At 42.3% G+C, this 12,985-nt stretch overlaps 1 non-coding gene and 1 pseudogene across 1 annotated transcript; both read right to left on the bottom strand.

The window, feature by feature from the left end:
• Nucleotides 1-4,342: 4,342 nt before the first annotated feature.
• LOC135555244 (phospholipase B-like 1) lies at nucleotides 4,343-12,245 on the bottom strand (annotated as a pseudogene).
• On the bottom strand, nucleotides 10,263-10,335 carry trnar-ccu (transfer RNA arginine (anticodon CCU)). The gene has a single exon. It is a non-coding gene; the product is annotated as a tRNA-Arg (tRNA).
• Nucleotides 12,246-12,985: the final 740 nt, after the last annotated feature.

The raw sequence follows: 12,985 nt of genomic DNA, 5'->3' as shown, positions 1-12,985 counted from the left end.
TTAGCCTTTTAAAATTATAAACTTGGATTAGCTAACACAACGTGCCATTTGAACACAGGAGTGATGGTTGCTGATAATGCTCTGCTGTACTCCTATGTAGATATTCCATTAAAATAAAAATCTGCCATTTCCACCTACAATAGTAATTTACAAAATTAACAATTTCTACACTATATTTCTGATCAATTTGATGTTATTTTAAAAATGGACAAAAAAGTGCTTTTCTTTAAAAAACAAGGACATTTCTAAGTGGCCCCAAACAATAGGGCAGCAGGTAGCCTAGTGGTTAGAGCGTTGGACTAGTAACCGAAAGGTTGCAAAATCAAATCCCCAAGCTGACAATGTAAAAATATGTTGTTATGCCCATGAACAAGGCAGTTAACGCACTGTTCCTAGGGCGTCATTGTAAATAAGAATGTGTTCTTAACAGACTTGCCTAATTAAATAAAAGGTTACATTTAAATAAATAAGAATTTAAGTGCAGGCCCTCTACCCGACACCCAATTCCAAACATTGTTAAGTTAAATGGTTGTTCTATGTCTTCTATCCAGCTCAACACGGAGCGAACTGTGAGCAGGAGGGATGTAAATGAGGACTGGTATTCAGGGCATGTATCCCTGAATGTAATGGAGCTAACCTAGTAATCTCATTACCATTCAGTGGTGTACGTGCATGTAGTTGAAACTGCTTCCATTTGGGGGTTTATTTGTGTGTGTATGAGTGTGTGAGGTCATTGGGTGTGAAAACTTTTTGGTCCTCAAAAATCAACGGATGAGTGTTAAGAGTTAAATAGACAGTAGGGCAGTCCCCAGAGAGCCTATCAGAGGGGAGCAGAAACTAGAGGAGCTTCATGCTTAATTTGTCTTCAACCCCACTTCACTCAAATGAAAGCACTGAACAAAACACTTGCTGTGAAACAGACATAAAAATCCACATATTCTCCATTAGCCCAAATGCCATTCCTTACCTGCAGTGTGATTGTGCCTTGCCTGCATTTTGTATATGATGAACCTTAGAAACATTGCCAGGATGGAGCCGTTCACTACGACTACCACTGATATCCAGACAGCTGGACTCACTGCCGGGTCGTACTGGGGAGGAACATCGCTACTCCATTTTACAGGTTGGGATTCTGGTGGAAAAGGATGACAAAGTCCCCATACTACTGTATCAATGCTACTTATCAGTGACTATGCTGCTATAACCTCCCCATCGCTACGACAATGGAGAGATACAGTGCCTTGCGAAAGTATTCTGGCCCCTTGAACCCGCGACCTTTTGCCACAGTTCAGGCTTCAAACATGAAGATATAAAACTGTATTTTTTGTGAAGAATCAACAACAAGTGGGACACAATCATGAAGTGGAACGACATTTATTGGATATTTCAAACTTATTTAACAAATCAAAAACTAAAAAATTGGGCGTGCAAAATTATTCAGCCCCCTTAAGTTAATACTTTGTAGCGCCACCTTTTGCTGCGATTACAGCTGTAAGTCGCTTGGGGTATGTCTCGATCAGTTTTGCACATCGAGAGACTGAAATTCTTTCCCATTCCTCCTTGCAAAACAGCTTGAGCTCAGTGAGGTTGGATGGAGAGCATTTGTAAACAGCAGTTTTCAGTTCTTTCCACAGATTCTCGATTGGATTCAGGTCTGGACTTTGACTTGGCCATTCTAACACCTGGATATGTTTATTTTTGAACCATTCCATTGTAGATTTTGCTTTATGTTTTGGATCATTGTATTGTTCGAAGACAAATCTCCGTCCCAGTCTCAGGTCTTTTGCAGACTCCATCAGGTTTTCTTCCAGAATGGTCCTGTATTTGGCTCCATCCATCTTCCCATCAATTTTAACCATCTTCCCTGTCCCTGCTGAAGAAAAGCAGGCCCAAACCATGATGCTGCCACCACCATGTTTGACAGTGGGGATGGTGTGGTCAGGGTGATGAGCTGTGTTGCTTTTACGCCAAACATAACGTTTTGCATTGTTGCCAAAAAGTTCAATTTTGGTTTCATCTGACCAGAGCACCTTCTTCCACATGTTTGGTGTGTCTCCCAGGTGGCTTGTGGCAAACTTTAAACAACACTTTTTATGGATATCTTTAAGAAATGGCTTTCTTCTTGCCACTCTTCCATAAAGGCCAGATTTGTGCAATATACGACTGATTGTTGTCCTATGGACAGAGTCTCCCACCTCAGCTGTAGATCTCTGCAGTTCATCCAGAGTGATCATGGGCCTCTTGGCTGCATCTCTGATCAGTCTTCTCCTTGTATGAGCTGAAAGTTTAGAGGGACGGCCAGGTCTTGGTAGATTTGCAGTGGTCTGATACTCCTTCCATTTCAATATTATCGCTTGCACAGTGCTCCTTGGGATGTTTAAAGCTTGGGAAATCTTTTTGTATCCAAATCCGGCTTTAAACTTCTTCACAACAGTATCTCGGACCTGCCTGGTGTGTTCCTTGTTCTTCATGATGCTCTCTGCGCTTTTAACGGACCTCTGAGACTATCACAGTGCAGGTGCATTTATACGGAGACTTGATTACACACAGGTGGATTGTATTTACCATCATTAGTCATTTAGGTCAACATTGGATCATTCAGAGATCCTCACTGAACTTCTGGAGAGAGTTTGCTGCACTGAAAGTAAAGGGGCTGAATAATTTTGCACGCCCAATTTTTCAGTTTTTGATTTGTTAAAAAAGTTTGAAATATCCAATAAATGTCGTTCCACTTCATGATTGTGTCCCACTTGTTGATTCTTCACAAAAAAATACAGTTTTATATCTTTATGTTTGAAGCCTGAAATGTGGCAAAAGGTTGCAAAGTTCAAGGGGGCCGAATACTTTCGCAAGGCACTGTATATAGCGCCATATCAATGCCATACTATAGAGAAGCCAGTGAAATAAATATTTCCTAAAAGAAGCACTTGTAGACAATAAGTGAGGACAACCAAGATCAGGGCTCTATTCAATCTGCATCGCTGTAGAAATGTAAAGGTCATTTCCTATTGCGCCGACATCTGCAGCATTTACCGTGAATGTAGTCTCTGCTAAAGTGGGTACATTGTCTTTAAATTCCATGCTGTAATGTTGAAGTTCTGCGATACTGATTGAATAGAGCCCTTAGACAAACCAGAGCAGTGAAACTCACCTGTGTGTGGCTTTGGCTGAGGACTTGTCCAGCTGACGAGCAGGTTGTGCAAAGATTACAGGTCTTCTTTGCCATGTCGATGCCTGGTCATGTAATTAATGCCCACACTAGAGAAACCTGCTGCCTCACTCTGTCCTGATGGATATGGAGATGTGTGTATGTGTGTGTATGTGTATGTGTGTATGTGTGTGTGTGTGTGTGTGTGTGTGTGTGTGTGTGTGTGTGTGTGTGTGTGTGTGTGTGTGTGTGTGTGTGTGTGTGTGTGTGTGTGTGTGTGTGTGTGTGTGTGCGAGTAAGAGCGAGCCAGAGAATAACATACAGTGAAACCATTTGGACCAGACCGAGAGAAAGGCTTGAGGGGAAAGAAAGGGCAATGGGGTTTCAGTTCTTCCCTTTTGTAGGAAAGGATGAATTAGCAATGTGTCCTGAGAAAGATCAAATTTAAACCAGAAAAGTCATTTTTGACTGGATAAGATGTGTTCAGCTGAGGGTGCACATACAAATGAATAAAGATATGAAAGTTATGGGCACTGTTCAAATCTATTAACAACGATCATAGAAAATACATTTCTGAAGAGCAGCTTTCCAAGATATCAAACAAGTACAAAGTTGAAAGATATTCTTCCATGTATAAAAACAGAAACACCCACCGTAGCAGCAGGCCATGCAACAAACATGAGATTAAGAGCCCTGAGAATTGCATTGATATTATCATATAGTGAATTCAACATATGACAACATGAACTGTAATTAGTTTCAAGGTCAGGATTTGATTATAATACAAAGGGTACTGAATTTGAATCTAGGTTTAGGCCATTGACCTGAATTTAAAAAGATAGTATTTGGCACCGAACAAACCAGGCTTCAGTCATTTTCTACATTGATTCAGCGTGTTTCAAAATATGTCTAAATGACGGCAGTACAGCAGCAACTATTAGTCAATGTCCAAGACATAGGTCAACCGAGTGCATGAAGAAAAAAGTAGGTAGGCTATTGACAAAACACACGTAAAATAAGAATTCCTTGAAGCTTGATCATTATTGCAGCATTTTCCCCCCTGAGGCTGATTTACTATGTTGGACTGTAAATAAAGATGAAAGTATTAAAATCTATCTGCATTAACCTCCCTCCTCCATTACCCTAACCCCATAGGCAACTCTTCAAACCCCCCCTCCCTCTATGGCACCTCTCTCAGGGCATGAAGAGTGCAGGCTGCATGCTGATGAAGGGGAAGTCGTAGTGGTCTGGCAGACCCTGGTGAGCCGTGCTATTGAAGTCCTCCCAGGAGAAGGGAGGGAGTTCACCCTGCGTCATGGGACCGTTCACCGCCTCCGCTCTGAACTCCTGTGTCATGTGGAAGTCAGTCACCTACAGAGAGAGACAGAGACAGATGTTTATTACATTACATTATCGTAAAATATGTAGAGATCGAACTGAATGAACGCGAGTTAAAGTTCTTCCTTGGTGTCATAGCATCCTCCTGGGCTGGGGTCTTTCTCCCTCAGGTCATTACGGCAACAGATGGACTTGCATGGGTCACCCTTGGAGTAGGGGTCATTTTTGTAGTCTGAAAGAGAAAGGAACACGGTTAAGAGCTACTCAAAGTGAGAGCTGAGAGAATGTCGGGAGGAAATGAACTAAAGGAAATAACTAAAAGCTAACCAGAGTAATAAGAAATGGCCACAGGTAAAGGCAAGGAACGTAGGCACACCGTTGTATCTCATGATGTGTTTGAGGAAATATCTTGGCCCGGGGGCAGAGGTCATAGGAGAAGTCCTCCCCGTACTCCTCACACATCTTCCCATAGCCACTCAGGGTGTAGATCTTTGGGTGGAAAGGCACGATATGGGAGGACCAGTAACCTGGGAGAGGAAGATCTTGCTCAATTACCATCTACCCCATGGATTTTATCTAAGTTTATGCTTAAGATGTACATCTATTGGCAGTACTATATCCATATCCGTGTTCCTCACCCCTGCGCAGGGCCTGAGTTTGGTCAGAGAACTCCACAAGGCCAGGAATCTGCTCCACCACTGTCAGAGCCCCATCCTCTATACTGTGGCCCAGGGTCACTTTTCTCATGTCCACTATCATGTACGGGTTGTTATAGGTGCATAGAGAGAGGGAGAGTGAAGAAATGTGTGAAAAAATGCATTGGAAACTACTGTACTGTAGACCATTATCAGAGGGATAAACCAGAACAAGATTTCAAATCAAATCAAATGTATTTGTCACCTACACATGGTTAGCAGATGTTAATGCAAGTGTAGCGAAATGCTTGTGCTTCTAGTTCCGACAATGCAGTAATAGCCAACGAGTAATCTAACCTAACAATTCCAAAACTACTACCTTATACACACAAGTGTAAAGGGATAAAGAATATGTACATAAAGATATGAATGAGTGATGGTACAGAACGGCATAGGCAAGATGCAGTAGATGGTATCGAGTACAGTATATACATATGAGATGAGTAATGTAGGGTATGTAAACAAAGTGGCATAGTTTAAAGTGGCTAGTGATACATGTATTACATAAAGATGCAGTATATGATATAGAATACAGTATATACATATGAGATGAATAATGTAGGGTATGTAAACATTATATTAAGTAGCATTGTTTAAAGTGGCTAGTGATATATTTTACATCAATTTCCATAAATTCCCATTATTAAAGTGGCTGGAGTTGAGTCAGTGTGTTGGCAGCAGCCACTCAATGTTAGTGGTGGCTGTTTAACAGTCTGATGGCCTTGAGATAGAAGCTGTTTTTCAGTCTCTCGGTCCCTGCTTTGATGCACCTGTACTGACCTCGCCTTCTGGATGGTAGCGGAGTGAACAGGCAGTGGCTTGGGGGGTTGTTGTCCTTGATGATCTTTATGGCCTTCCTGTGACATTGGGTGGTGTAGGTGTCCTGGAGGGCAGGTAGGTTGAGGTGGCGCTGCTGCGCCTTCTTCACGATGCTGTCTGTGTGGGTGGACCAATTCAGTTTGTCAGTGATGTGTACGCCGAGGAACTTAAAACTTACTACCCTCTCCACTACTGTCCCATCCATGTGGATAGGGGGGTGCTCCCTCTGCTGTTTCCTGAAGTCCACAATCATCTCCTTAATTTTGTTGACGTTGAGTGTGAGGTTATTTTCCTGACACCACACTCCGAGGGCCCTCACCTCCTCCCTGTAGGCCGTCTCGTCGTTGTTGGTAATCAAGCCTACCACTGTAGTGTCGTCCGCAAACTTGATGATTGAGTTGGAGGCGTGCATGGCCACGCAGTCGTGGGTGAACAGGGAGTACAGGAGAGGGCTCAGAACGCACCCTTGTGGCGCCCCAGTGTTGAGGATCAGCGGGGTGGAGATGTTGTTACCTACCCTCACCACCTGGGGGGGCCCGTCAGGAAGTCCAGGACCCAGTTGCACAGGGCGGGGTCGAGACCCAGGGTCTCGAGCTTGATGACGAGTTTGGAGGGTACTATGGTGTTAAATGCTGAGCTGTAGTCGATGAACAGCATTCTCACATAGGTATTCCTCTTGTCCAGATGGGTTAGGGCAGTGTGCAGTGTGGTTGAGATTGCATCGTCTGTGGACCTATTTGGGTGGTAAGCAAATTGGAGTGGGTCTAGGGTATCAGGTAGGGTGGAGGTGATATGGTCCTTGACTTGTCTCTCAAAGCACTTCATGATGACAGAAGTGAGTGCTACGGGAACAGGAACAATGGTGGCCCTCTTGAAGCATGTGGGAACAGCAGACTGGGATAAGGATTGATTGAATATGTCCGTAAACACACCAGCCAGCTGGTCTGCGCATGCTCTGAGGGCGCGGCTGGGGATGCCATCTGGGCCTGCAGCCTTGCGAGGGTTAACACGTTTAAATGTTTTACTCACTTCGGATGCAGTGAAGGAGAGCCTGCAGGTTTTGGTAGCGGGCCGTGTCAGTGGCACTGTATTGTCCTCAAAGCGGGCAAAAAAGTTATTTAGTCTGCCTGGGAGCAAGACATCCTGGTCCGTGACGCGGCTGGTTTTCTTTTTGTAATCCGTGATTGACTGTAGACCCTGCCACATACCTCTTGTGTCTGAGCCGTTGAATTACGACTCTACTTTGTCTCTATACTGACGCTTAGCTTGTTTGATTGCCTTACGGAGGGAATAGCTACACTGTTTGTATTCGGTCATGTTTCCGGTCACCTTGCCCTGGTTAAAAGCAGTGGTTCGCGCTTTCAGTTTCACGCGAATGCTGCCATCAATCCACGGTTTCTGGTTTGGAATGTTTTAATCGTTGCTATGGGAACGACATATTCAATGCACTTCCTAATGAACTCGCTCACCGAATCAGCGTATTCGTCAATGTTGTTGTTGGACGCAGTGCGGAACATATCCCATTTGTGTCATCCACCTCCCTTACCAGAGTTGTATCTGGAGAAGGTTTTGGCCCACTGCTCCCCAGTGTGTGACAGGGTGTGGGCCAGACGCACCCTCTGCCAGGCCAGCAGGCTGTGGGGCGTGACCTGGGAGAAGAGGGACGTGTTGAAGATGTTGTTGGTGGTCTGGGCCATCATCAGGCCACTGCCCAGGAGGTAGAAGTCATCCAGAGACACCAGGAAGCCTGTGTAGAGGGTGTTCTCACAGTATCTGTTTCTGTACTGATGAATTCTGAAGCATGTTAACAGAGGCTGTGAGAGGTATCATTGAGGTATCCATATGCATCCCCCTCTTTTTCTATCACTCCTTCTTTCAGTTGGACAGTCTTATGTGTAGCATCCCAGTACAGTGTAGCTGCTTTCAACTCTGTAAAGCAGGCAATATACACATGTCAACTTTCAACAGAAACATTAGAGTATTTATTTCTATTGACATGATCAAGTAAAAATGTATTGGTCGTGTACACAGATTTACAGATGTTATCGCAGGTGCAGCGAAATGCTTATGTTTCTAGCTCCATTTGTGCAGGATAGCCAAAAAGTTAGGTGTTTTTTTTATGAAAAAAATAATGAAATTAATAATTACAGAAACACGAGCTTTGGAAATTCCAGGGTTTATCATTGATTTAAATGGAATCATTTCTGCACTTAACGGAACAAATTGTCTCGACCACAGTACAACCCTTTACGTTTCACTGTAAGTTTCACTATCTGAGATGTTCAGCCTATTTCGTCTAGCCTACACGTATACACGTATTCGCTGTGTGTAATCAAATACAGCTCACAAAATAACTTCGGCTACAATGTTTCACTTTTACTGTCAGCACTGGCGAAAGTCGCAGCAACATAGAAAGAAAACAAAAGACACCGCCTCTTCATTTCTGTTCGAAGAAAATACAGATTTTAAATGCGTGATTTACAGATGAATGTTACCTGAATAAATCACACTATTCACAAAATAAAAACAGTGGGGAACTGAAAGTCTGGTTCTAGTTTATAGTTTCCTTATTGTTGGAGCCGGTGGGGAATTTATCACAAACGTGTTTTGAACAATATTAGCATAAGCAACGATAGTGGCAACGATAGTTATTTGCCTTCAAAATAAAAGTTCCTCATTGAAACTGACCCAAACTGATAAAACAAATTGTGGAATTATACCACAATTGGATTAGATAGTGCTCAACAAGTTTGGAATGTTGTTATATAAATTCAACAAAAAACAATTATTCGTTAATTTGACTAAAAAGTTAGTTGAAATTGCACTGCAGATGTCTTTCAATTCAGAACTGCATTGGGGGCATACTTATATGCACTGTACAGCAGTGGTGTAAAGTACTTTAAAGTACGTCTTAAATCGTTTTGTGGGTATCTGTACTTTACTTCACTATTAATATTTTTTTAACGTTTACTTTTACTTCACTACATTCCTAAAGAAAATAATGTACTTTTTACTCCATACATTTTTCCTGACACCCAAAAGTACTAGTTACATTTTGAATTGTTAGCAGGACAGGAAATAGTCCAATTCACACACTTATCAAGACAACACATGGTCATCTCTACTTTCTCTGTTTTGGCAGACTCACTAACCACAAATGCATAATTTATAAATGATGTCTGAGTGTTGGAGTGTGCCCCTGGCTATCCGTACATTTTTTAAACAAGAAAATGGTGCTGTCTGCTTTGCTTAATATAAGGAATTTCTCATTATTTCTACTTTTACTTTTGATACTTAAGTATATTTTAGCAATTACATCTACTTTTGATACTTAATCATATTTAGAACCAAATACTTTTAGACTTTTACTCAAGTAGTATTTTACTGGGTAACTTTCACTTTTACTTGAGTAACTTTCTATTAAGGTATCTATACTTTTACTCAAGTACGACAATTGGGTACTTTTCCCACCACTGCTGTACAGCCTAATCTATGGATTGTGCACCCATGAAATGGGGTATCAGCCTACTCAGTGTCACGCACAGAACACAACTATAGTTAAATCAAGTTTAAATAAAAACAACAAATTAAAAAATCTAAAATTAGTTTACACAATTAGCATCTTAACTCTTATTGCAGGACTTTGACTGTGGGAATTCACCACGCTATTTATCCTACTGTGTATATTTTTGATGTGTAAACTCTTCACAGTTGTGTTCTGTGAGTGTCACTGAGTAGGCTGATACCCCATGTCTTGGGTGTACAATCCATAGGTTAGGCTGTACAGTGCAAAAACTGTAATTATGCGCCCAATGCAATTCTAAATTCAAATATATCCACATTAAAAAAATATATATTCTTCAAATGAACAAATCATTTTTTTGTTGAATTTATATAACAACATTCTAACCTTGTGTAGCATTATCTAGTCCAATTATGGCATATTTTCACAATTTTTATCAGTTTACATCCGTTACAATGACGGATTTTTATTTCAAAGACGAACCTGCCGATTCCACTATTTTTGCTCTCGGGAATGTTGTTCATGACACACAATTTATCTCGATTGGTTACCCTCCATCTTGGATTTCTCACCAGTAGCAAGATCCCATTGTATCAGCCTACAAAGTGAAACAAGTATACTCCACTAAAGTCATTACATTATATAACATACGGTACCAAATACATCATCCAGAATACGATTAATGATCGAACCCTTAATTCCAATGAAGGAAAAGGAAATTTGACGCAAAAGAATAGTCCACCCCAGATGGGACTCGAACCCACAATCCCTGGCTTAGGAGGCCAGTGCCTTATCCATTAGGCCACTGGGGCGAGTGCGAGCAAACACGTCAACGTTAATTTTCCTAACACGCACCGCATAGCATCATATCAAATCAAAATGTATTGGTCACATACACGTGTTTAGCAGATGTTATTGCGGGTGTAGCGAAGTGCTTGCGCTTCTAGCTCCAACAGTGCAGTAATATCTAACAAGTTACACAACATATACCCAATACATACAAATCTAAGTAGGAATTAATTAAGACTATATACATATATGGTCAAGCAATGTCAGAGCAGAACGGACTAAAATACATTAGAATAGTATAGAACACAGTATATGCACATGTCAGATGAGTAATGCCAGATATGTAAACATTATTAAGTGACAAAGATACCGTAGAAGAATAGAAAACAGTATATACATATCAGATGAGTAATGCCAGATATGTAAACATTATTAAGTGACTAAGATAACATAGAACAGTATAGAACACAGTACATATGAGATAAGTAATGCAAGACATGTGAACATTATTAAAGTGACTAGTGTTCCATTCCTTAAAAAGTGGCCAGTGTTTTCCAGTCTATGCCTATAGGCAGCAGCATCTGATGTGCTAGTGATGGCTGTTTAACAGTCTAATGGCCTTGAGAAAGGAGCTGTTGGGGACAGCAAGGAGCCATCAGGCCATGTAGTCCTGAGGCATGGTCCTAGGGCTCAGGTCCTCTGAGAGAGCGAAAGAAAGAAAGAAATAAAGGAGAGAAAGAAAGAGAGAGAGAGAATTAGAAAGAGTGCATACTTAAATTCACACAGGACACCAGATAAGACAGGAGAAGTACTCCAGATATAACAGACTGACCCTAGCCCCCCGACACAAAGTACTGCAGCATAAATACTGGAGGCTGAGACAGGAGGGGTCTGGGGGCAGGGCCAAACAGGCGGGATATAACCCCACCCACTTTGCCAAAGCACAGCCCCACCCTCTGGAGAGCCTTGCGGTTGCAGGCGGTGCAGTTTCCATACCAGGCGGTGATACAGCCCGACAGGATGCTTTCAATTGTGCATCTGTAAACGTTTGTGAGGGTTTTAGGTGACAAGCCAAATTTCTTTAGCCTCCTGAGGTTGAAGAGGCTCTGTTGTGCCGCCTTCACCACTGCGGTCCCGTCGATTTAGATAGGGGGTGCACCCTCTGCTGTTTCCTGAAGTCCACGATCATCTCCTTTGTTTTGTTGACATTGAGTGAGAGGTTGTTTTCCAGGCATCACAATCCCAGAGCCCTCACCTCCTCCCTGTAGGCTGTCTCGTCATCATTGGTAACAAAGCCTACTAATGTTGTGTCGTCTGCAGACTTGATGATTGAGTTCGAGGGGTGCTTGGCAACACAGTCATGGGTGAACAGGGAGTACAGGAGGGGGCTGAGCACGCACCATTGTTGGGCCCCTGTGTTGAGGATCAGCAGAGTGGAGGTGATGTTTCCTACCTTCACCACCTGGGGCGGCCCCTCAGGAAGTCCAGACCCAGGGCCTCAAGCTTAATGATGAGCTTGGAGGGTACTATGGTGTTGAATGTTGAGCTATAGTCAATAAACAACATTCTTACATAGGTATTCCTCTTGTCCAGATGGGATAGGGCAGTGTGCAGAGTGATGGCGATTGCATCGACTGTGGATCTATTGGGGCGATAAGCAAATTGAAGTGGGTCTATGGTGGCAGGTAAGGTAGAGGTGATATATGACTAGTGACTATGACTAGTCTCTCAAAGCACTTCATGATGACAGAGTTGAGTGCTACGGGCGATAGTCATTAAGTTCAGTTACCTTTGCTTTCTTGGGTACAGGAACAATGGTGGCCATCTTGAAGCCTGTGGGGACAGCAGACTGGGATAGGAAGATTGAATATGCCCGTGAGCACACCAGCCAGCTGGTCTGCACATGCTCTGAGGGCACGGTTAGGGATGACATCTGGGCCTGCAGCCTTGCGAGGTTTAACACTTTTACAGTGCCTTGTAAAAGTATTCATCCCCCTTGCAGTTTTCCCTATTTTGTTGCATTACAATCTGTAATTTAAATAGATTTTTATTTGGATTTCATGTAATGGACATACACAAAACAGTCCAAATTGGTGAAGTGAAATTAAAAAAAGAACTTGTTTAAAAAAAAAAAAGTTAAAAAAAAAAAAAACAGAAAAGTGGTGCGTGCAGATGTTTTCACCCCCTTTGCTATGAAGCCCCTAAATAAGTTCTGGTGAAACCAATTATCTTCAGAAGTTACATAATTAGTTAAATAAAGTCCACCTGTTTGCAATCTAAATGTCACATGATCTGTCACATTATCTCAGTATCTATACACCTGTTCTGAAAGACCCCAGAGTCTGCAACACCACTAAGCAAGGGGCACAATGAAGACCAAAGAGCTCTCCAAACAGGTCAGGGAAAAAGTTGGAGAAGTACAGATCAGGGTTGGATTATAAAAAAATATCTGAAACTTTGAACATCCCACGGAGCATCATTAAATCCATTATTAGAAAATGGAAAGAATATGGCATCACAACAAACCTGCCAAGAGAGGGCCGTCCACCAAAACTCATGAACCAGGCAAGGAGGGCATTAATCAGAGAGGCAACAATGAGACCAAAGATAACCCTGAAGGAGCTGCAAAGCTCCACAGCGGAGATTGGAGTATCTGTCCATAGGACCACTTTA

The sequence above is a fragment of the Oncorhynchus masou genome, chromosome 15, assembly GCF_036934945.1.
Source record: "Oncorhynchus masou masou isolate Uvic2021 chromosome 15, UVic_Omas_1.1, whole genome shotgun sequence".
In the NCBI taxonomy this organism is placed as follows: Eukaryota; Metazoa; Chordata; class Actinopteri; order Salmoniformes; family Salmonidae; genus Oncorhynchus; species Oncorhynchus masou.
The sequence above is the reverse complement of the archived record's forward strand: the minus strand, read 5'-3'. Positions and strand labels throughout refer to the sequence as shown.